We start from the raw sequence: 24,006 nt of genomic DNA, 5'->3' as shown, positions 1-24,006 counted from the left end.
GGGACGCATGATAACTCTGGGAGGCAATCCTAAACCCTGGGCCCAAGTGCCATTTCTGCCTTGGGATCCTCCCTACCTCACTCCCCGTCACCCAGTTCCCAGCCCTCAGGCCGGGCCTGAGCATCTGAGGTCAGCACGAGGACTTAGCATGGAGCCAGGTCCTCTTACAGTTCACCCACCAAGCTCTTCTCTGCGCAAAGGCAAGAGGTGTTATACAGCCAGGCTTCGCTTCCCCAAGACAACACTCACAATTCTGAAGAAGAAAGGAAAACCCAACAATCAAAGGTTCTCTTTCCATGAAATACCTGGTGAGCGCTAAGAAAACTTAACAAAAGGATTTACCACTTACCAACGGGAAAGAGGTCTGATCCTATTGAATCAGTACCTATGGATTGCAGGGGAACCAGTGGAAGGCTCGAGAAGGTTTAGACTTCCATCCACACAACAGGTCTCATCATATCATGCATATCAGCATCACTGTGAACTGCCGGTCACCCTGAAAACTCACGAACAGCCTTTCTTAAATTTCTTCAAAAGCACAAAGTCCTATGTGAAGGCAGACTGTGCAGCAAACAGACCTCTGATCCAATTCACTCTGACTTGCACGGGCAGGAAGAGAGGACCCCAGGTAAGTCCAGATGATTGACCTGAGTGTCCTGCTCTGCCAGGACTAAGGGATCAGGACATGGGCTGGGGACACTGGCCTGATGAAGAGCAGGGTGCAGCAGGCAGCCAAGGAGCACTTTGAAAAGCTCAAGCCAGACCCACTCAAATCTTCTGACCCCCACCTCATGCAGCAATCTGATGCCACTGACTTCATGGGATTCTGAGCCTGGTTGCAGACAGCGTCGCGTTTGAGGTTTAAACCAAGAGAAACTTGCCCTTGACACGGAGGACCTGACCCTGACCTGGTTCTGATTCTGCTCTAGTCTTGTGCTTTAGCCAGAAACAGGGAGAGCATGTGATATGACCCCTCTTTTGCCCACAGCTCTGTGCTTTCCCAGTCTGGCCCCGGGCCAGCTCTGCTGGACCACAGCTTTGGGCGGCCTGGATATGAGGGCAGCTAAGGGCCGGTCACCTGCTTCTGGCCACTGCTTTTGTGGCTCTGAATGCCAGGAAGGAACCTCTGCAAGGGGATGCATGATAAACAGCCGGCAGTAAAACAGGCCACGGGGAGTCACGGAGGGCACTTGGCTTTGCACAAAGAAATGTGCTCCTTCCTTTTGCTTAATGCCAAGGGAACCCGACCACCACTTCAGATCTCATTTCTGAGGAATCTCTCTGCTGGGTTGTGGAATCCCAGGAGCAAGCACTGTGGTTGAAAACCAACAAGTTATACTGATTATGGAAACAGGATAAAGTCTGAGAACCAGCAACAAAAGAAGAAGCGGGGGGGGGGGCGGGGGGGGGGGGCACCATTCACTTGCATAGCCTCTGTTCATCCTGTTTACCCTCCCGAGGCCCCCTTTGATCTGGTGGCTGACTGCTGCTCACCAGTTTGCTGCCATGGTTTTTAGACCCTTCTTTTATTCTCCATTTATTTATGAGTGGTAAGGTGATCTAATGGGAAGAACTCGAGTCTAGAGAAAAGAAGGTCAGGGTTTGAATCCTCTGGTGTCACAAAGTGACCGTGTGATGCTACGTAAGGGATTTTCTCCTCTCTGAAACTCAGGTCACTCATATGTTAAAGGGGTATAATCACTATCGTAGTGGGCTGAATAGTCTCGCCTCCAGAATCCACATCCACCGGGAACCTCAGAAGATGACCTTATCCGGAAATCGGGTCTTTGTAGATGTAATTGTTAAGATGAGATCATATGGGATGAGGGTGAGCCCTCAGTCCAATGACAGGTGTGGTGTCCTGATAAGAAGAAAGGTCACACAGAGATGCATACAAAGGAGAACTCCGCGTGAAGACAGAGACGGAAAGTGGAGTGATTCATCTACAAGCTAAGAGGTGCCAAGGATTGCTGGCGACCCCAGAAGCCAGGCGGAGACATGAACCAGATTGTCACTCAGAGCCTCCAGAAGGAATCAACCCTGCCATCCCTGATTTTGGATTTCTGGCCTCCTGAACTGTGAGAGAATAAATTTCTACTGTTTTAAGCCATTAAATTCATGGTAATCGGTGACGGCAGCAAAGGGAAACAAACACACCTCCCTTCTAAGGCTGTTATGAAGATTGCCTAAGAGACAACACGTGAAAGCAGCTAGTTTCCTGCCCGGGGCAGGGGAGACCCTCAACAGAAGGCAGGTCATTCTTGCTCTGTCCTCTGGCAAAAGGCTAATAATAGGATTTTCAAGCTTTATCAAGTAGGTGGCCACATGGTATTTGCGCTTTTGAAAACTCATGGACAAACCGGGGAGAACAAAGGGATACGTGTGGCATCAGGGCATCCCCAGGCAGCACGGCTGCGAGGCAGAAGCACACGTGGATGCTGGTGACCAGTGAAGCCAGTTTGCAAAGACTGAAGCTGCAGAGTCCTGGAGCTGGCAATGCGTATGCACCTGTCAAACAGGGGAAGGCACGTGGGGGCCCAGAGACCTCTGGTGGCGGCTGAGGTTGATGATCAAATGACCATAGCCCTATACTGAGCATTTATGATATGCCAGGCATGGGACTAAGCAATCTGAATGCATACAGAGTTATTCCTCAAAACCCACCTAAGAGGCCAGGGCTCTTGACAGCTCTATTATACTGCTCAGAAAACTGAGACTCAGAGACTTTTAAGTGACTTGCCCCAAGACATGCAGCAGTAAATGGTGAAGCTGCCTGTCTCAGGGCCTTTAACTACCATCTTGCCTCTTGTAGAAGCTGGAACAACTGGACTTATCGAACAAGAAATATTAGCCCCTTGGGGCTTACCTGGTGGCGCAGTGGTTAAGAATCCGCCTGCCAATGCGGGAGACATGGGTTCGAGCCCTGGTCCGGGAAGATCCTACATGCCATGGAGCAACTAAGCCCATGCGCCACAACTACTGAGCCTGAGCTCTAGAGCCCGCAAGCCACAACTACTGAGCCTGCGAGTCACAACTACTGAAGCCCGTGGTCCTAGAGCCTGTGCTCTGCAACAAGAGAAGCCACCGCAGTGAGAAGCCTGCGCACCGCAATGAAGAGTAGCCCCCGCTCGCCACGACTAGAGAAAGCCCACGGGCAGCAACGAAGACCCAACGCAGCCAAAAATAAATAAATTAATAAATAATTTTTTTTTAATCTTAAAAAAAGAGAGAAAGATTAGCCCCGAGATTCTTTTTCTACCTTACCACATTCTCTAAATGAATCCTAGAACCTTCCCATGAGCTCTCTGCCTTAGCTGTGTGTCAGTTTCCTTTACAGGAAATAGAGATGATATGGATGACAATGTCACAATTATTCATTGAACATTACAATGTCTAGGCATTCCACTATGCCCTCTATATACGTTATCTCAATAGATCCACGTTATCTCAATAGATCCACGCAGCAATACCCTGAAGTAGGGTATAATCCCTATTTTGCAGATAAAGACATTGATTGAGGCTCAGAGCTTAAATAATTTGCCCAAAGACACAAAGCAAGTAAGTAACAGAGCTGAGATCTAAGCCCTGGCTTGTCAGCCTCTCCTAAGTCCACTATAAAGAAGCAAATATTGACATCCTTTTTGCTTTCCCAAGATATAGGATGTGCCACAGCTCACTGAATCTAAGAATTCACTTTGGGTTCTTAGGTATGTCTCAGATATAGCCTTTTTTTAAAATAATTTTTTATAAATTTATTTATTTATAAATGTATTTATTTATTTTTGGCTGCGTTGGGTCTTCGTTGCTGCGCGTGGGCTTTCTCTAGTTGCAGAGAGCGGGGGCTACTCTTTGTTGCCGTGCACGGGCTTCTCATTGTGGTGGCTTCTCTTGTTTTGGAGCATGGGCTCTAAGCACGTGGGCTTCAGTAGTTGTGGCTCGCAGGCTCACTAGTTGTGGCACACGGGCTTAGTTGCTCCACAGCATGTGGGATCTTCCCAGACCAGGACTCGAACCCGTGTCCCCTGCGTTGGCAGGTGGATTCTTAACCACTGGACCACCAGGGAAGCCTCTCAGCTATAGTCTTAACAAGCTGTGTCTGCCCTCTGCCCCTACTTCAGATGCCTGGGTTTCTCCTCTAAAGGCTCAAGGTGAGTGACTTTCTCTTCAGCAGAGTGGTTGGAATTCTCTAGATAATGTCTGGCTACTCCCAAGAATGTCTCTTTGTCTTGTACACAGTCTGGACAACAATAGCAGGGATCTGAGAGCAGCCAGTCCACTCCGGACATGGACCCCTCCCCAAGCAAGCAGGGCAGAAGGTGGGGATCCAAGAAAAGGAAATAACAGGGGCTGGGTTTGGGGTTGGGGGGAGGTTCAATGCGGAGGAAACACAACCAACAAACATCTCAAGCCGTGAGGCGCTAGAAAGCTCCTGGAACAAAAAGGTTGCCTTGAGCCAAGATGTTGCTTTGTTGTATTCTAAAACACTCAATCTCCCATTTTTTTCCCCTTAGTTTTTCTGAGCATATCCTATGCAAAGTGAAAAAATGTAACGCCAAGCCATGCTCCCGTGTTGGCGATTTCAAGCTGAACCTCAGAATCGGTGCAGGGGTTAAAACTCCTGTATCTCATCTTGGCAAGGCACGTGGCCATTAAGGGGATTGGGAAGGGAGAAGGGGGCAAGGTTTTACTTGCAAAAACTGCGGTGGCGCCAAGGGTTCCCCACCAAGTCAGCCTCCCTCAATGTCACCATGTAATGCTGAAATCACTAAGGGAGCATATATTCCTTTCAGGAACCTGGTTGAGCCTGTGTTATGAAAAGCATTCTTTAAAATCACTTCTTGGGGCTTCCCTGATGGCACAGTGGTTAAGAATCCGCCTGCCAATGCAGGGGACATGGGTTCGGGCCCTGGTCTGGGAAGATCCCACGTGCCGCAGAGCAACTTAAGCCTGTGCGCCACAACTACTGAGCCTGCGCTCTAGAGCCCGCAAGCCACAACTACTGAAGCCCAGGTGCCACAACTACTGAAGCCTGCACGCCTAGAGCCCATGCTCCGCAACAAGAGAGGCCACCACAATGAGAAGCCTGTGCACCGCGACGAAGAGTAGCCCCTGCTCGCCACAACTAGAGAAAGCCCACACACAGCAATGAAGACCCAACACAGCCAAAAATAAATAAAATGAAATAAATTAATTTTAAAAATTAACGCTTTAAAATAAAAAAAAATAAAATAAAATCACTTCTCGATTTCACTAATTCATGTTTAACAAATCATGTATTAGGCCAATTAATTTCAGAGGTGGGATATGAACACAAAAGAATAAGCTGAGAGAATATGACATGTTTAAAACATTGAGCCCGGTTAGGTTCACACATCCAGCTTGCCTTCCTCTTTGTAAGCCTGGATCTATCTTTGCAATCTTTAAGGATTCAGGAATATAAATGCACCACAACAACCACTGCTGGGAACGTAGGTCCCAGGGGCAGAGGAAGTCAGGTGTGTGGTCCAGAAAGATGTCCCCAGTCTGTGATCTGAACCCCACCCAATGGGTGCTCCAGATCATGCGTGCCCCTATGGTTTGCTCTGGGTCTCCCTTCCTCCACCAAAGCTCAGCACAACTAGGCCTTCAATAAATGTCGCTTGGACGATTTTCTAATAGACACTCATGAATCCGGAATTAAGGATCTGCCGCCCTGCCCAAGCCTGACCTACTTTCCTAAGTCTATCCCCTCGCTGGCCTCTCCTCCCTGGCCCTTCCCTCCCTCCCTCAGCTTCCCCCAAAGTCCAGGTCCAACCTGCTCCCCACTCCATCCCAAGTCTCCGGGTGAGAGAAACAGCCCAGCAGAATGAACTGCTCTGTCACATCTCCACATCCTTCTAGAGGACTTGCCCTGTCATCGTTGGAGCTCCCCGAGGGCAGGGCTCCCCTCACCTGAGTCTGTGAACCTCACACTCAGTCCGTGTCAATCAAGGGCTGTCAGCACCGCCCTCAGAGGCTTTGTGTCCCTGGGAGGGCTTTAACTACCTCAGCCTGAAACAAGACCTCTCAACCTCCAAGATTTCTGGTGTTATAATAACGTGCCACCTCACTGCTGAAAATTTTCCTCCAAATTACAGGCTTATGGCAAACCCTAAGTAGTACTGAAAAGTTGTAGTTTTTGACGTCTGTGAAAAATAAACTCCACACTCAAATTTTCTCCCAGCATTATAAACTCTGAAATCTGTCAATGCTTTAGTTCTCAAAAAGGAAAAAAAAAAAAGCAATCGGGGGCATATCTTTCATATACTTTTTTTTTATTGTGGTAAAATATATATAACATAAAAGTTGCCATTTTTTACCATTTTAAGGGTACAAGGCAGTGGCCGTTAATTACATTCACAATGTTGTGCAAACATCACCACAATCTATTTCTAAAATTTTTTCATCACCTCAAACAGAAACTCTGTACCCACCAAGCAGTAGGGGGTATAATTTTTGAAACATTCTGTGAGGCTAATGAAGTTGAAAGCAGATTCTAGGTAGATGGATTATATCTTTGTAGCAAACATACGAGAAAAAAGACTAGAAGAGAATAAAATAATTATTGATTGTATCAGGATAGTGGCCGTGACTGCCCTATTGTACTTTCTAAATATTTGATAATTAATTTTTTATAGCCCCTTTTTGGTCTCATAAGCATGCTAGAAAACTAAAGCCACAATGAAAAATAAGAGTGAAATAGATTAATTTTATTCAGTTGATACTTTCCTGAAAAGCTGTATGTAAATTAACACCAGAGTTTGTCAGAATTTGAAAGTATCTGGGGGAGATACTGTTTTGACTTGCAAATCCCAACCACAATTACAGATATGCTTCATCTGTATTATGTTTAAATTCACAATATTGCTAATATTATTATAAAAATAGATGGTTCTGCTTCTATTTTGTAAAAAAGAAAACAAACAAAAAGAAAAAGCCCTAGCAATTTAATGGTATCAGGACCAATTCTTGAAGGAATTAAAATGGTAACTTGTTTGGAAAGGAAAATATGGTCACCTCTACCCCAGCCTCAGTGATCTAAGGCCCAATTTCTAGAGTGACTTTAAAAACAAACCGAATAACTAGAATACTTTTGCACCTTTGTTATATAGGTGGAGATTAAGCCTTGGTATAAGAATATATCCCAGACAGATAACGTCAATCAGTGGTTAACAACTCAGAGATAATCCCCTCTTTGAAAAGTCTGTTTTCAGTTGAACCTTCCGGTTGGGTTAATTGATGACTTATCTTCCATTAGGAGCACCATGCACATCAAAGCATTGTTTGGGGACAGAGCAAAGCAGACAGGAAGGAGGGGGCCTCTTTAACCCTCAGGGCTAATAGCTGGAATTGAATATTTCCTAACAGAGATAGCAGTTTGCAGCTTAATAAACTAGCCATTTGTTTGAGAACCGAATGGCAACCAATTTCTGGGCTGTTGATGGATGTCTAAGAGCACACATGCTTGTGCTCACATACAGAGCAACACAAGCCTTTGTCCTCCCAACCTCTCAAATCCACTCCCGGCCAGCATTCTCCCCCTTCCCTAGCCTCCTATCTTGCCGCACCTGTGACCAGCACAGTGGTCCTTGGCACACCTGCGCTGGGACAGAAAAATCACTGAGCACCCATCACCTCTCTCTTCACAGTAACACCCTTCTTCAGCACATGCCCACCAAGGGAGGCTTCTCTTCTCCCCACCTAAGAGAGGCTGCAGCCTTACATGTCCCCCAGCAATGATGCTAGCAGGAGCCTTGAGGCAGTTAGATGTGTGGTCCCTCCCCTTTACGCCAGTACCTCACTTCGCACTCCCAGAAGCTGCTTTTCTGGGTTAGAATCTTCTTCCTGCCAGCCACCTCTGGACCCAGCTCTCAGGTCTTCTGGCCTCCTTTGTGGTCAACTCTCTCAGACCTTAGTCACAAAGTCTCATCATCTGGGGGTCAGAGCTGCGAGCCTGCTGAGACCCAGAAGATTCCACCCGCATCTCCACCACAGAAAAAACCAACCTGATGGACCTGAGGTTTTCCTCTTCAAAAAATCTCAACCATGTTTGCCAAAGAAGCACACTCATCAATGCAAAAATATGCAATGTAGCCACACGATCATTTCTAAAATCACTAAGGCTGCTGGTGACAAGTAATAATTTGCATATTTACATTGTGCATAAGAAGGGGAGGGAGTTTGAAAGAATGTGGAGAGGAAAACAAAAGCATTAGACTAGAGGGGGATATACATAAATAAAACAACCTGGACTACTTTGCTTCATCAAGCAGAGCCTTCTCACAGCATTACGCAAAAAGCTTTGGAATGAAAACCACACATACGATGTGCAAAGTTAATTAACTAGTTGAGGGATCTTTCAAGTCTAAAAGGATACTTGTAATAAAGTTAGTTCCTTGCGGATTTGCCTGCTGATAAATTTTATGTCCACCCACATGTTTTGAAAAAAAAAAAAAGTGAGACCAACTCCCCTAGAGTAACGAGCTGTGAAACACAGCAGTACTTAGGAATCTCATTCGCTCTGCTGGTCACCACCAATGAACAGCAGGATATGATGAACAGGGGTCAAATCACAGGGGCTTTAAAACATGTTAATTTGTAGCCACCAAACGGACATTATTAAAAATTAACTCCTAATTATTTTTTTAATGACCTATACAGTATGTGTGGCTAAGAATCCTTTAAAACAACTACCACCGGGGCTTCCCTGGTGGCACAGAGGTTGAGAGTCTGCCTGCCGATGCAGCGGACGCGGGTTCGTGTCCCGGTCCGGGAGGATCCCACATGCCACGGAGCGGCTGGGCCCGTGAGCCATGGCCGCTGAGCCTGCGCGTCCGGAGCCTGTGCTCCGCAGCGGGAGAGGCCACAAGAGTGAGAGGCCCGCGTACCGGAAAAAAAAAAACAAAAACCAACTACCACCTACGTGGTTAATGTCAATAACAAAACCTCCCAAAAACTGTAGAAAAAGAAGCAGCTTTGGTCAAGTGCGTTGAAGTTAATTCAACTCCCATGTAGGAGCTGCGAAGCAACCCAATTTTAAGTTGCAATCGTATAAACATTTAGATGCTATAATGGAACCACAAGCATAGACTTTTGCTATTGCATGGGAACTACAATGTGAGCATTTACATCACACATTCATTTTGTGTGCCTTTTTCTGGTATAAGTAACCCAAGGGCTTTACTGCAAGCCAATCTCAAAAGAAGCCACAGGATACATGCATATTTAAGCTTCTGATTGATTATCCTTCAAGGTGAAGCTCTTCAGAAAACTAACCATTAAGAGGTATACAGACCCCTGCCTGAATTTACAGTGTAGAAGGAAGGGGTTCTAGCCTTGCTCCTTCTGCCGTCTTTACTTCTCCTCCTGTAAAATGGGGATGCTGTGTAGGATGACACAGTACATCACCTAAGAGATAATATCACTAACTTGAGCAAGTTGATCAATCTGTCAACTAAGATCTCAACAGATATTAGAGAAATGCAAATCAAACCTACAATGAGGCACCACCTCACACTGGTCAGAAAGGCCATCATTAAAAGTCTACAAATAACAAAGGTTGGAGACGGTGTGGAGAAAAGGGAACCCTCCTACATTGTTGGTGGGAATGTAAGTTGGTACAGCCACTATGGAAAACAGTACGGAGGTTCCTCAGAAAACTAAAAATAGAATTGCCATATGATCCAGCAATCCCACTCCTGGGAATATATCACACAAAACTATAACTCAAAAAGATACATGCACCCCTATGTTCATAGCAGCACTGTTCACAATAGTCAAAACATGGAAACAACCTAAATGTCCATCAACAGATGAATGGATTAAGTAGATGTGGTACATATATACAATGGAATACTATTCAGCCATAAAAAAGAACAAAATAATGCCATTTGCAGCAACATGGATGCAACTTGAGATTATCATACTAAGTGAAGTAAGTCAGAAAGAGAAAGACAAATACCTTATGATAGCACTTATATGTGGAATCTAAAATACGGCACAACTGAACCTATCTACAAAACAGAAACAGACTCAGAGGCATAGAGAACAGACTTGTAGTTGCCAAGGGGACAGAGGGGAGGGAGAGGGATGGACTGGGAGTTTGGGGTTGGTAGATGCAAACTATTACATTTAGAATGGATAAACAACAAGGTCCTAATGGATAGCACAGGGAACTATACTCAATATCCTGTGATAAACCATAATGGAAAAGAATATAAAAAAAGAATGTATATATGTGTATAACTGAGTCACTGCTGTACAGCAGAAACTAATACAACATTGTAAATCAACTATACTTGAATAAAAAATAAACAAAGCTCAGTAGAGAGAAAGGGCCCAGATAGTCTCAGGACACATACCACACGCCTGCTACCATTTCACACTTCTGAGGCACCAGGAAGATAGAATCAACACTCTGAAGATCTCAACAGCAGCCTTATGAGATAGCTTGGAACTATGATTGCCATGTTGCACAGATAAATCCACAAAGAAGCATCATTCCAAGGTTTAAAACATTCTAAGCAGGTACAAAAATCTCAAGGGAGTCCAAGTTATAAACATTACAACTGAGCAGAAGAATCAGGTTTAGAAACTGGGTTCGTTCCACACCTGGGAGCCTCAGCCACTCTCTATCTCGATTCTGCCTTCTTGGAATTCCTAAGCTGAGTCCACTCTGCTCATCCCAAATATTCAGGTCTAAGGCGTGTTTCCAGGCCATTGGAGCTGATAAATGAAGGCCTAACAACAGCTCTGAAAACCAGCCTTCAGAACTTGATAAAATGAGGCCTCGGAAGAGCTGATGCTTATTTTTCAAGTCACTGGAACACAAGCAGATTGTTAACGGTTTCTTCCGTGAGTGTTTACTAGGAACAGAGAGATTGAAGATTCAAGAACTGCACTTAGGGGAGCTTCAAGTAAGGGACCGTTTGTGCTCTGGGAAGAATCTCAAACATTACCAGATCTGGACCTGTTTCAATTTAAATCTCAATTTGTTTGGGGCTAAACATATGAAACCCAAACAAAAGGTCTGGACAGAATACAGTTTGAGACTGAACGGAACTCAAGACATGACACCTTGCTCTTAAAAAAAAAAAAAGAAAAGAAAAAAAGGTAGAACTCTTGTAAATTTCCTAGGGTGCATTTAGATTACAGGCAAGGAGGAAAAAGGAGAACTGTGTACAACTGACAAACACAGAGTAACATGGGAGCTTCTGGGGGGGGGGGCAATTCAAGAGGTTCTACTGATTCAGGATGGAGACTCTTGAGTAATCCTACAAGATGGCACCCCTTCAGATGTTTGAGGGATCACGACACAGCCAGAAAGGAGAGGGGAACAGATGGATCTAAGTTCATGAGGCCAAAAGAGAAATCTGAGCAAGAAAGAAAGAAAAATGAAAAGTGCAACTTTTGCCAAAAAGGCAAATAATTTCTCTCAGTTCAAAGGGGCTCTGGGAACAAGGGCCCAGCTGTAACCCCAGAGGTCTCGGTTCCAGTGCCTCTATAGATAGCAGACCAAATTTCAAATAAAAATAAACCGGTTTGGGCAACTTACGTACACCACATGAATTCGTAAGGGACATCTGCCCTCGAGATAAAAATTCAAGAAAAAGTGGAGAAATAAGCTAGAGGGAAAACTGCAAAGAAGATTCTCTGCAGCAGCCGTACTCCAGGTTAATTCCTAAGCAGAATTTGCAAGAGGTCAAAGATCAAGGCTTTATCAAAAGCTGCATCTTTGGAATTCCGTCCTCCCCTCGAAGAGATATTTAAACTAAGAATGGTTTAGAAGTGTGGAAACTTGAAGTGAGAAGTGGCTAGCTCTCCTTTTACATTCTTTTCCATTATGATTTATCACAGGATATTGAATACAGTTCCTTGCGCTATACAGTAGGACCTTGTCGTTTATCTATTTTATACATAATAGTTTTGTATCTGCTAATCTTCAACTCCTAATTTGTCCCTCCGCTGCCCCCTTTCCTCTTTGGAAACCATAAGTTTGTTTTCCATGCCTGTGAGTCTGTTTCTGTTTTGTAAATTACTTCATTTGTATCATTTTTTTAAGATATCATATAATTGATATCAGATGGTATTTGTCTTTCTCTGTCTCACTGACTTCATTTAGTAGGATAATCTCTAGGTCCATCCATCTTGCTGCAAATGGGATTATTTCATTCTTTTTTATGGCTGAAGCTCTCTTTCTAAATTTAACACCACCATTAAGACATGAGAGCTGTTCACTTGCTTCGTGTCTCCCTGGTTGCAACTTGAGCACAGACTATCCAGTGGCTGTGAGCAGGAAATCTGGATACTGGGCTGGGCTTAGCTGCATCCATTCATTTGCTTTGGCAAGTGGGTACCTCCTGCGTCTCAGGCACTGGGCTGGGCACTGTGACACATGGGGAGAACCAGGCATGGAGCTGCCCTCTGGAAATTTATGGGAGTGGGAAAACAAGACGTTTTTCAATCACAAACACATGTGAAGTTGCACCTGTAGTAAGTGCTTGGGAAGAAAGGCACTGGGTCCGTTGACACCCTCTAACAGGGGAATGTGAGCTAGTCAGGGACGTCAGGGGAGGCTTCTGTGAGGAAGTGACAGTTGGGCTGCCATCTGAAAGCTGAGGAGTTAAATAAGCCATGGTGGGGACAGAAGACTGTTCCAGGCTGGTGTGAAAGGCCCTGGGGTACGGGTGAGAGAAACAAGGGGACAAGAAATGGCAGATAGCTTCGGTAGCTGGTGAAAGGTATCAGGACTGCCACCCCTAAGTATGCCCCTTTGGCATAGGATTATTTTGAGCTGAATGCAACTGCGAAGAAGTAGATGCAAGAAAAGATCTCTGCCTTCCCCTTATTTGTCTAGAAGCATGATAGATTCATAAAGGTGTCCCCCCTTCCTCTCTCTACCAGAAAGCACAGAAGGTAATCACCAGTGACAACTCCAGACCCTCGTCAGCCCAGAGATGGCCCCAGGAGTCTATGTGACAATCCTCACTAAAAGTAGCCTTATCTATAGTCTCCCCATATATTTGCATTCCCACAATTTGCCAAACCTAGAAGCTCAAAGTCCTTTTCCTTTGTCTTGTCACTTCTCTACAAAATTTTTGTTCTTTGCTAAGATGCTACAGAAATTCAAGTTCTAACCACCCCTTTGAGGTACTCATAACTGAGTACTCCCGTGTGTATGGACATGGAATGCATGCATTAAAAAACTCGTTTTGGGGGCTTCCCTGTTGGCACGGTGGTTGGGAGTCCGCCTGCCGATGCAGGGGATGCGGGTTCGTGCCCTGGTCCGGGAGGATCCCACGTGCTGCAGAGCAGCTGGGGCCGTGAGCCGTGGCCGCTGGACCTGCGCATCTGGAGCCTGTGCTCCACAGCGGGAGAGGCCACGGCGGTGAGAGGCCCGCGTACCGCAAAAAAACAAAACAAAAAAAACTTGTTTGCTTTTCTCTTGTTACTCTGTCTTTTCTCAGTCTAATTTGCAAGGCCCCAGCCAAGGAACCTAAGTTGGGTAGAGGAAAATGGGCTGTTTTTCCCCTTCCCAACGTTGGGATGGAATAAAGGGATCATGATGGAAAAGATGTCTGGAGAGGTGGATTGGCCAGACCATACAGGATTTGGGTCTTAATTTCAGGTGCCATTGAAAGGATAAATGCACGAAGGGTAGGAGTGGGGAATGACATACCATTTGCTTTGCCAGTCTCAGTTTTCTGTCCTGATAATGGCCTGCTTTCTGGCTAATGCCCAACAAAGCTAGGAGTCTGGTCAGGGAATGGAATCCCAGCAGTGGCCATGCTGCCCTGGGCTTCCTAGAGGCTGTGGTCCAAGGACTTTGGGATTTCAATTCAATAGCTCCATAAACCCAGTGAATTTGAAGCCAGGCCTGAAGTAATGTATTTACTGTTGAATGTCTGATCTTTTTTTCTTAACTTAATCTTTCTGATCCAGCCCTGGAGATAACACAAACAAAAAATATGTGATGCCAGTAACACCGGATGGCAAATTTACTCTCTGTTTGATAAAGTTTATACTCTAATACATAATAATAAATGTCTGTATTATTTCCAAACACACTGCATGTTCCTAACAGTTCAGTAAACATTGGCTAGATTATAGAAGTAAGCCTGATCCCTTTAGGCACCACCCTGCTAATAAGGATATTCCTGCTCTCAGATGGTGCTAGTTAGCAGTTGAGGCTGAAAGTGCCGATATGAAGCAAACTGCACTGCAGAGGTAGAAAGAGTGTGGGGTTCAGCATCAAACAAAGTCTTTTGGATCCTGGCTCTGTACCTGCTAGCTGGAGGACAAGCCAGTGGACCTCTCTGAGCCTTGGTTTCCTTATCTGAAAATGGGATATGGTCCTTAGAGTGCTGTTGTATCAAAGGAGATCCTATATCTAACATGCAGAGGGGGCGCCCCGCGCACAGGGACTCTCACGGTGGTAGGAAGGGTGGTCGCAGTAGGAGTAAACTGGAGGAGACAGCCACAGCTCCCTGTGGGCCAGTGGCTCACCGGGCTGCCTAGTAAGTGGCTTGTACATTACATCCCAAAGGGAACCGTGAAAGGAAAATATTTCATACAGAGGACTTCCCAGCTTAACCTCTGCCTAAACCCCTTCATTCTCATCTTGAAATCATGCAAGCAGCTGCAGATGATTTCAGGCAGGCCTGCAAAGCCAGCCATGTTCCCTCTCAGGGGAGGCCAGTGGGAATGATCACAGCAGCTGCCCGGGGTTTCGTCTGGAGAGAGGCAGTAGCCCTCCACATCTAAAAGCGGCCAAGTGCAAGCGTGGCTGCCTCAGTCTGCCTTGCCCTGGCCCATAACCTTGAAAGGCACTGGTAGATTTTTCTACACCGCCCCCCCCCCACGATTTATCTTTCAATCAGATCCAGAAAATGACAGTGAGAGAGGATTCGCTCCAGCAAATATTCCAGATGCAGTGAGATGGGGAGAAGACTCCATTTCTGCACATAGAGCCTTGTCCCTTGGGGTGCTTAGGGAGTGGGGCGTCGGGTGCAGGACTGTGAACTTGCTGATAAGACTCCCAGGGGCAACCCTGCAACCTGCGTGCCTGGTTTTTAAGATCTCTGCTTTAGCAAGGTGTGATCCCTAATTTGATAGAAAAGCCTGGAAAGCCACCCAGTCTACATTAAGGACCTCAGCTGCATGACAAGAGTCTTGTAGGCTTTCAAAAGCTTCAACTCCTTTAAGATGTTCTTCATAACCTCTACTTCTATTTCTTCTATTCTAGATTTCGGGAAAAGGTCTGATAGAGCATCACTTTGACGTCAGGAGGCTTCATGACCTGGTTTCCGGGCACAGTCTCCGGGCACTCGCCTCCCCAGAAGCTACCCTGGGCTCACTCAGCAGAGGCCTCCAGCCTCGTGGAAAATCCTCAGACCAGAATCTTCAAGTCACCTGTGAGAATCCGCTCCTTTTCTAGGCTGAGGAGGGCCTGGGCCAGCCTCACATATTCTGGTTGAGTGTCCAGTATAAGAACATTGCAGGGGGCTTTCCTGGTGGCGCAGTGGTTGGGAGTCCGCCTACCGATGCAGGAGGCAAGGGTTCGTGCCCTGGTCGGGAAGATCCCACATGCCGCGGAGCGGCTGGGCCCGTGAGCCATGGCCGCTGGGCCTGCGCGACCGGAGCCTGTGCTCCGCGGCGGGAGGGGCCGCAGCAGTGAGAGGCCCGCGTACCACGAAAAAAAAAAAAAAAAAGAACATTGCAGGAATCCTTAGTTATTCAGAAGGATTTCTTAAAAAGCTCCTTGAGACAAATCCTAAAAACCATACCTCTTTTGCAAGAGTGCCAGGTAGCCTTCGACGGGCCAGGGAGCAATGTGGGCCGTCTACATATCAGGGGCTAGGGGACAAGGTCTTCTGCCTGTCTTTGGCACAAGGAGCTTCATATGTGGGACACAGTAAAAGAGTGACAATTAAGGCCACCCATTTCCGATGGCCTTTCTCAGGCCGCCACCCCCACCCATGTAAACAGAGGTCTTGAGGGGAATCACCCTAGTATCTGAACCAAGACCTCAATCCATTTCTTATTTAATGATTCTGCAGAATCTTATGATAAGCTGCCTCAGTTTCCTCCTGTGACTGAGAAGAGACAGATCCAGAGACAAACACAGGGGCGAGTGGACAATTATCAGCTTCCTTCTGGATGGGCAGTGGGGTGCTGCCCAGCCTTGTCCACCACCGTCTCATCTTTCCAAAATAGCAGGAAGGCAACCTCTGCCTCCCTCTGGGCCCTATGATACGGAGCCTGCTCTTTCAAACTTCAGCTTGCGTCAAGGTCAAATGTCTAACCCTTCGAAAGTCAGATTTGTAAAAGGCCTGAGGTTGTTGGCCGAGGAAACTCAGTTCTTAGTACCTTTCTTGATAAAGTGCTTAAGATTAAAAAAAAAAAAAAAAGCGTGCTTTGTGTGTTATTTGTATGATTCTCAGCTACCATCCCCTCCCCCTCCACTCTTTTCCTCCAGCTGTCTGCTTTCAGAGCGAAATTATATGCCTCAGAGACTACAGTCCTAGAAAAAAAAAGAGAAGGGAAAGGGGAAGGTGAAAGGTGTTTACAACTGGTTTTGCTCCTTCCCACAAGAAATGGAATTCAATTAAAAGCCCTCTCCATCACAAAAGTGCAAAATTACTATGCTTATCACTTGCCAAGTCAGAGCGGTTTCAGGGCAAACCTGATTTAGACGGGTAGCTCTAAGTGACAGGCCTCTTTTCCCATTTTTCATTTTTCAGATTTTGTTTTCTCGGGACTCCTGAACTGATTCATGCAAAGCAAATGAGATTTCATAATAGACTCTGGGACAATTCCACCCCCTGGGGGCAAACCTATTCATTAAATGTGGGGTGAGGTAATGCCGCCCATCTGCTAGGGAAAGCTGGGTGCCCTTCTCAGCCACTAAAGGAAAAAGTGCTTCAAGACCATCCTGGGGAAATGGAGGGTCTGAAGGCTTGTACCTTCTTAGGTTTCCTTCCTCAAGATAGTTGCTCGGGACTCTCAGAAAAACATCTCATTCACAGCTGCCTGGAAACTTGAGCCATTTTTCCCTGGAAGTCATTTCATTAGTTCAGGGGAAGTGGCTTTCCCTTATCCTGAAAACCACATGTCAGGAGAAGGAAGAAATCCCAGAACAAAGCATATGGCAGAAAAAGCAGGAGGCTGATGGGAAATCAGCTGTGAGGCAATTCTGGATCTAAAATGGTTTCTATTACTATATAAATGGATTCTGCAGGAAAAACCAAAACCATTTTATTTCTAAAACACTCTTTTTCTTCTTATACATTAGTGGGGAAATCTCAAGAATGAGTAAAATTTTCTTCACCATGGGGACAAAATTTGTTATTAGTTTTTGGTAGTGGTGATAAGGGGGTTGATTTTTAAATGCTGTCCTTGTCTTGCAATAGGAAACATTCTCTTTTCTTTCTTCCTTCCTCCCTCCCTCCCTTCCTTCCTTCCTCTCTTTTTTCTCTTTCTTCCTTTCCTTTTTTTTTTTTTTTAAAGAAGGTCTAATTCTTAAATGTCAAAAATTGGTTATGAAAGCAATAGCTCACTGAAAAACCTAACTGAAAAGTCTCCATTCTATGTCCAGAGCTGGGGTGGGGAGAATTGTTGACACCTTTTCCATAGTGTATTTATATAGGAATTTATATTTGGCTTAAGTCTTGGAAAGCACAGAGGTGTGCAGCAGGTGAGGGGAATTGCTGGAAAGAGCTAGTGACTGTAGAGGGTCTAAGGTCACACTACTCTTCTTTCTTCTTTTTTAATGAAAGTACAGTTGATTTACAATGTGTTAATTTCTGCTGTACAGCAAAGTGATTCAGATATATATATATACACACACATTTTTCAAAATATTTTTTCTTTCTTAACTGAAGGTCTGGTTCTGCATCTGGACAGAAATTCAGCTTCCAATCTGAATTGTGATCTTCATTTCATCCCTGACAGTTTGCAAAAGAGCTTGGCTTGTGTGCTGGGAACTTGAGCTCTAGAACCATCTCTGCTGCTCACCTTCAGCAAGTCACTGACCTGCTCAGTTTTAAAAGGCAGTGCCTGCACATAATAGGTACTCAATTAATTTTCTTTTTATAACAGCTTCATTGAGATACAATTCACATACCATAAAATTCACTCTTTTAAAGTCTACAATTCAGGGGGCTTTAGTATATTCACAGACTTATGCAACCATCACTACTACTCATTTTTTGATCAACGAATGAATCAGAAGTTTAAAGGTAACATGGCTTTAAGTGCCAGGCTGTATTCTGAGCACATTTTGTAAAATAATTTACCTAATCTCCCCACCCAATCTATGAAACTCGTCCTACTATGACCCCCACTTTATAGTAAAGTCAACTGAGATCTGTGCCCAGGCAGTCCAGCTGCAGAGCCAGCATTCTTAACCAGTTTGAAAATTCTGTGATTCTATTAAAAGAGTCTGACATAGTGAAGTTCTTCATTTATTACATCATTAATGCTATAAATAAAAATAACAGCCTTTCTTTTCATGTCCATGACAAATCTGCTGTCCTGAACCAAAAAATGTCTCTTTCCCAGGAAGAAGCAGGAAGATGGCTAGACTGTACACCCCTTGATACAGGGATGCATCTGACTCATTTTGAGGTCCCTAGCACCTGGCACTTAGTGGAATCTCAGTAAATGACTGACAGATAGGTAAAGAACTGTGCCTGCCATGCATTATACATGGACCACCTAGAAATCTCCATTTAGACTAGCCTGAAGGACGATGGGCCAGGTGCCTATGGCAGGCTTAATAACCAGATGCAAATCACATCAGCCATCACCAGCTGGTGCCAGAGTCCCTTGGTCCTGAAATTTGCATTAATGCTGCAGGGATTTTTTGCTTTGTTTCTGTGGGTTTCTGGGAGCAGTAAGGATGAATCGGTCTGGATAAACCAAGGAGAAAACGCATCACCCTTCATACACAGAAGCAGCAGCATGAAACTGCCCAGCCCTCTCCACTCTAATTGAAAATCAGATTTGAGCATGTGATTTCGGACTCACAGGCTCACTGATTTGTGGGGCTTGTTTGAATAATCTTGTACATTTAAGCTGGCTGGGGGGAGGGGGAGACTCAGAGATGTGCTAGTTGAATGCCATGCCCAGCCCATGGTGGTCCTACTCCAGGAGCTCAATTCTCCTTCCTTCTAAGACTCTAACCGCCATCACTTTGCCATCGCTGTGGCCAAATGTTGTGATTCAGCCTTAGGAAAAAAGCAAAAGCCCTGATGCCAGTGAACAGCACAAAATGGGGAGGGGGCAATGGAGGGGAGGAATTTCAGTAATGTATTTCCATGCTTAAAAAAAGGTTTTCTTCCCCCTCTCCCACTTGCTTTGCGAAGCTCCCCAAGAACAAAAGGCTATTCTTGTGGAGGACGGCTGGCCGTATGTGATCTGCTTTCAGAGCTCAGGGTCCGTAAGAAATCCCAGGGTTAAAAGGAAACTCAGCCGGAAGCCTGGGTGGCTGGCTGATGGGAGAGCTGACCCCTTTCTGTTTCTAAGGCAAGCCACCAACCCAAACACAGCAGCTGGAGTTAAAAGCAGCCCTCCCCACAGGATTCTCCCCAATGACGGAACTCACAGCTAGCAAGATTGTGCAAAGAAAGACAGTCAGCGTCCTCTAGGTCTGCAGTCTTTAATAACTAGGTTTCCGTCTGCATCATCTATTCAGGATGACCCACTCAGACAATGTCCCCCATTTACATGGTTTTCAGTGAGGTCTCCAAGAAAATTTTCTGAGGCTTCCTGACAGTCCTTGCCCCCAGGCATAAGTTCCAGGGAAAAGGGGAGCTGCTACCTTACAATGATGCTTGGCACAAGAAGAAAAAAGCCAGCAGCCAGAACACAGAAGATTCACTATTTCTGTTCTCGGAATTGTTACTTTCTGATTTCTCTTCTTTCCCATTGATTTTCACCAATCCAGATCCCCACACATATGGTAGCGAAAAGTGTAATGGTCAGAAGTGAGGGTGACAATCAGTAGAAATCTTGGCCAGAAGTAGCTAAAGGATTTGGCCAGGCAAGATGTAAAACTGGTTACTCAAAAGGATTGAGAGGGAAGACCCAAACAGATATTTGTACATGAATGTTCATAGCACTATTCAGAGTAGCCAAAAGGCAGAAAAATCCCAAGTGTCCATCAATGGATGAATGGATAAACAAAATGTGGTAAACACACACACGAATATTATTCAGCCATGAAAAGTTATGAAATTCCAATACCTGCTACAATATGGCAAATTTGAAAACATTATGCTATATGGAAGAAGCCAGGCAGAAAAGAACAAATATTGTTTGATTCTGTTTGGGATGATGAAAAAGGTTTGGAAATAGATAGTGGCAATGGCTGCATAACATTGTGAGTGGTTTAAAATGATAAAAATTTTATGTTTATATATTTTGCCACAATTAAAAAAAAAAATTAGACAGTAAGACTCTCAGAAGCCGAGATTCTGTCTTAGCCATCTTTGTATCTCCAGCACCTAGTACACTCCAGCTCAGAGGTGGCAACTTCACAGATATCTGCCAAACTAACCACTTATGCAGTAGAATGGTTGTTAAGTTAATGCTGTATCAGTTTACAACGCACACCCCACCAGGCATCTGATGCCTCAGGAGCCAAACCACATCTGAGTTATCACTCCAAGAATTCACAAAATGATCTCATCTGAAGAAGTAAAAATTCACCCAGTTTTATTTCTCCAAAACGTTTATGTCCATGTAGATTTTATATGGAGTCACATAGATTTTATTTCTTGTGCTACAGGAGCTGAACACTGGCATTATTACCTAGGTCATTAATACAACATTAAAATGGCCCCAGACACACATCTAGTTGGCACAAGAAGATAGAGACATCTCTCGATAAGACTTCAAAGTCAGTATTACTTTATAGAAAATGTAACAGATTTGGAAGGGGTCTTTGGAGTAATTTTCTACAACCCTCAACGAAAGCATAAGGATTAAATTTATTCAAAACATTTAGTGAGCATCTAATCTATGCTAGGTGCCCACCATTCCGGGTTGTGGTGTTCTGTGGATTTCTCAGATTCTAAATCTGTGAAAATCTATCTGAACAGCTTGTTCATTTCTAAATCATTCCTAACCAGAAGACATATTACTTTAAAAAAAAGTTCTGCTCACCAATTCCAATGTGTGTGTGTTTGGTGGGAGTAGGGAGGTCCCTCCACCCACCACCCCGCCCGGCCACACACACCAACAAGCAATTCTCAGACACCAGCTGGAAAACCTGCAATTCAACTCAGTTCTGACACTATCTACCTGGAGACAGCATCAGATCCCACAGGCTAAAGACTCAGTCCTACGAGACTGCCCTTGCCCCATTTCAGATGCCAATTGCAAGCCCAGGTTGTTATATGTGTTTTTTACCAATCAGCTACAGATCGGTGGTTCCCATGACCCCTGCCTTGGGCTCCATTAACTTGCCAAAGCAGTTCACAGAACTCAGGAAACCTGTTTACTCAGTAGGTTACTGGTTTATTATAAAAGGATATAACTCAGGAACAGGCAGATGGAAGGGATGCAGAGGGCAAGGTACGGGGAGAAAGCATGGCACTTCCATGCGCTCTCCCAGTGAGTTACTCCCCCTGAATCTCCACGCGTTCACCAACCCAGAAACTCTGTGAACCCTGTCTTTTTGGTTTTTTATGGAGGCTTCATTACATATAAGTGTTGTCTTGATTTGTCTGCCCCTGGATTCTCCTTAAAGAACTATTCCTTCTGCCACTACCTCCTTCTGCCCTATGGTCCAGGGGAGCTGATACCCCTTCAGTTCCAAGAGTGAGCATGTGACCCAAGTCTGGCCAATCAGAACACTGCACCTTCCCCACCACGTTCTCTCTCTCTCTCTCTCTCTCTCTGGAGCCATGATGGGTAAGAGAACCAATCACAGCCAATGAGACTCCATTCTGAGACTCTGGTTGGAACTGAGAGGAACTGAGAAAATGGGATAAAAGCCTAGAGCTGCTGTCATCTTGATACCGTAAGGAAAAGAGCCTACCAAGAATAGAGCCAGTGCAGAGGAAAGCACAGCTGAATGGGGATGGAGGGACATTGATGATGTCATCTGAACCCGTGGATTCCACCATGCCCGAAACCCATCCTTGTACTTTTCAGTGATCTGAGCTTTTAATCCTCTTCAGTTTAAGTTATGCAGTCCTTTGCTTCTAGCAGCATTTCCCTTCCCTTAAAAATTGCACAGAACTCAATTTACATTAAAACAACCTAAACTGCAAAAACATCAACTTTTTTCATTTTTAGTGTATTACTTTTACTAATTACAGTACTGATTATAAATTTCTTCAGTTATTTTTAATATATTGTACAATACCTTATGCCAGTCTAATCCGTTCATGATAACAGGAAGAAACAACTAATCGGATAGTGCAATTTTCCTATTATAACTCTTTGAGAAAAGAATCAGCAAATGAGACCTTGCTTCTAACATCTCACTCAATCCTAAGCCTGGAAAGCATCAGACAACTGCTGTGTTATTCGTTACAAAATGGTTTGGCTCCATCTTCAGAAGTTAAGAGTAAACTCAATACCAAAACATGCAAATAGAAATTCGAAACAAAATATACTGAGATAATTGAACCGTTCTGTCCCTTGTCTGCAACTGTATGCATTTGCCCAAGTTCACAGAATTATATAGCAAAAAGAGTTTTACTGTGCGTAAATAAAAAGTGAATAAATCTTTAACGATATATATCAGTATATCTCAACAACACAAAACTGTCTGGGATCAGAAAAGCAACAAAAATCACACACATTACTTTATAAATCAGCACACACAAATTTCAAAGAGTTCTGAAAGTGAAGTCACCTCTCTTGAGCTAAGAGGATGTTTTTTCAGTCTGTATTGATCACGGACAATACCTGATCTTTGTGAACTTGAAAAAGTTCAAGTGTGTAATCCACACTTCTTTTCTCTACTTCACTCTCACTAGAGGTAATATAGACTATCTCCCTCCACTCTTTGACTTGGGCTAGGAGAAGCACAAAAATACGAAAACTGCCCCCCAAGCCCTGCTGGGGACAGGATGCCTGGCCAGAAGTGGGTCTGAAAAGGAGTTCCTATAATAGTTTTCAAACCCTAAGAAGGATATTCTTTAGCTCGACCCCCACGTTGACCTACTTTGCCAACAGGTTCAAGGTCAGTGGCAAACAATTTGATCAGATTTGAAATCAGGGCCTGTATAGCTTTCATGTATTTGCAGTTCATGGGCTGTATGCCTAGCTTTCCGACAATGCATCCACAATCATTACTAACTAGTTTAGAAATAATTATAGCATTAAATCACCAGGTAAAAAGCCCAGAGAACATTCCCACTTAAGCTGTGCCTCCCTGAGAAGAAAAGTGCTATATAAATGGAAGGTCCTAAGGTATTACAGTAATTACTAGGGAAAGAGAAATAATTTACAGCAAAATCGGAACTTGACCCCGAAGAGCATTTTTGCAGACTCAGAGCTGTTCTGCTTTGGCTTTCTTACAGAAGAGTCACCCAGAGAAACACACCTTTAGCTATTTAGAACTTTCCAGTGTCTGAAACGTCAGGGATGTGATCTTTCTTTCTGGACGACTACAGTACCTTGAGTTCAGAAAGGTAAGATCCCTAAAGAATAACAGGAAAAGTCCATTCACGAGTTTGAGGCACTAAAGGTGCACTAAAGTTCCCTGGGCGGCACCCGGCAGAACTCCAGAGTAAAAGGAAGAAACCCAGGAGACCTACCGTAAAGAGAGAGAAGAACATCCAGGCGGCAATCATGACCTTGACTCTCCCTCAGTCACAACCTGATCTTGGGAAGCAGCTGCTCCTAAAGCTTCGCCCGGGTTTCCCTGTCCTCGGTCAGATGTCCGACGTAAGGACACAGCCCTCTGCCAGGTCACCACGTTTCAGGTGAAGCGGGACGGAGCTGGCATCCTGTGCACACACGTACCTG

At 44.8% G+C, this 24,006-nt stretch overlaps 1 protein-coding gene across 23 annotated transcripts in view; it reads right to left on the bottom strand.

Annotated features, from left to right (window-relative positions):
• The window catches only part of PALM2AKAP2 (PALM2 and AKAP2 fusion), a 627,479-nt gene that overhangs the window by 49,921 nt on the left and 553,552 nt on the right, over positions 1-24,006 (bottom strand). Inside the window, exon 1 of one of the 23 annotated variants that reach the window (XM_033858391.2) lies at positions 350-370. The exons of the other annotated variants lie outside the window; for them this stretch is intronic. The gene's annotated coding sequence lies outside the window, so the exon portion shown is untranslated. Of the gene's footprint in view, positions 1-349; positions 371-24,006 lie in introns of those variants that run through there. 23 annotated transcript variants of the gene reach the window in all.

Source organism: Tursiops truncatus, chromosome 6 (genome assembly GCF_011762595.2).
Source record: "Tursiops truncatus isolate mTurTru1 chromosome 6, mTurTru1.mat.Y, whole genome shotgun sequence".
NCBI classification, from domain to species: domain Eukaryota; kingdom Metazoa; phylum Chordata; class Mammalia; order Artiodactyla; family Delphinidae; genus Tursiops; species Tursiops truncatus.
Note: the sequence above shows the minus strand (reverse complement) of the source record. Positions and strands in the feature narration are given on the sequence as shown.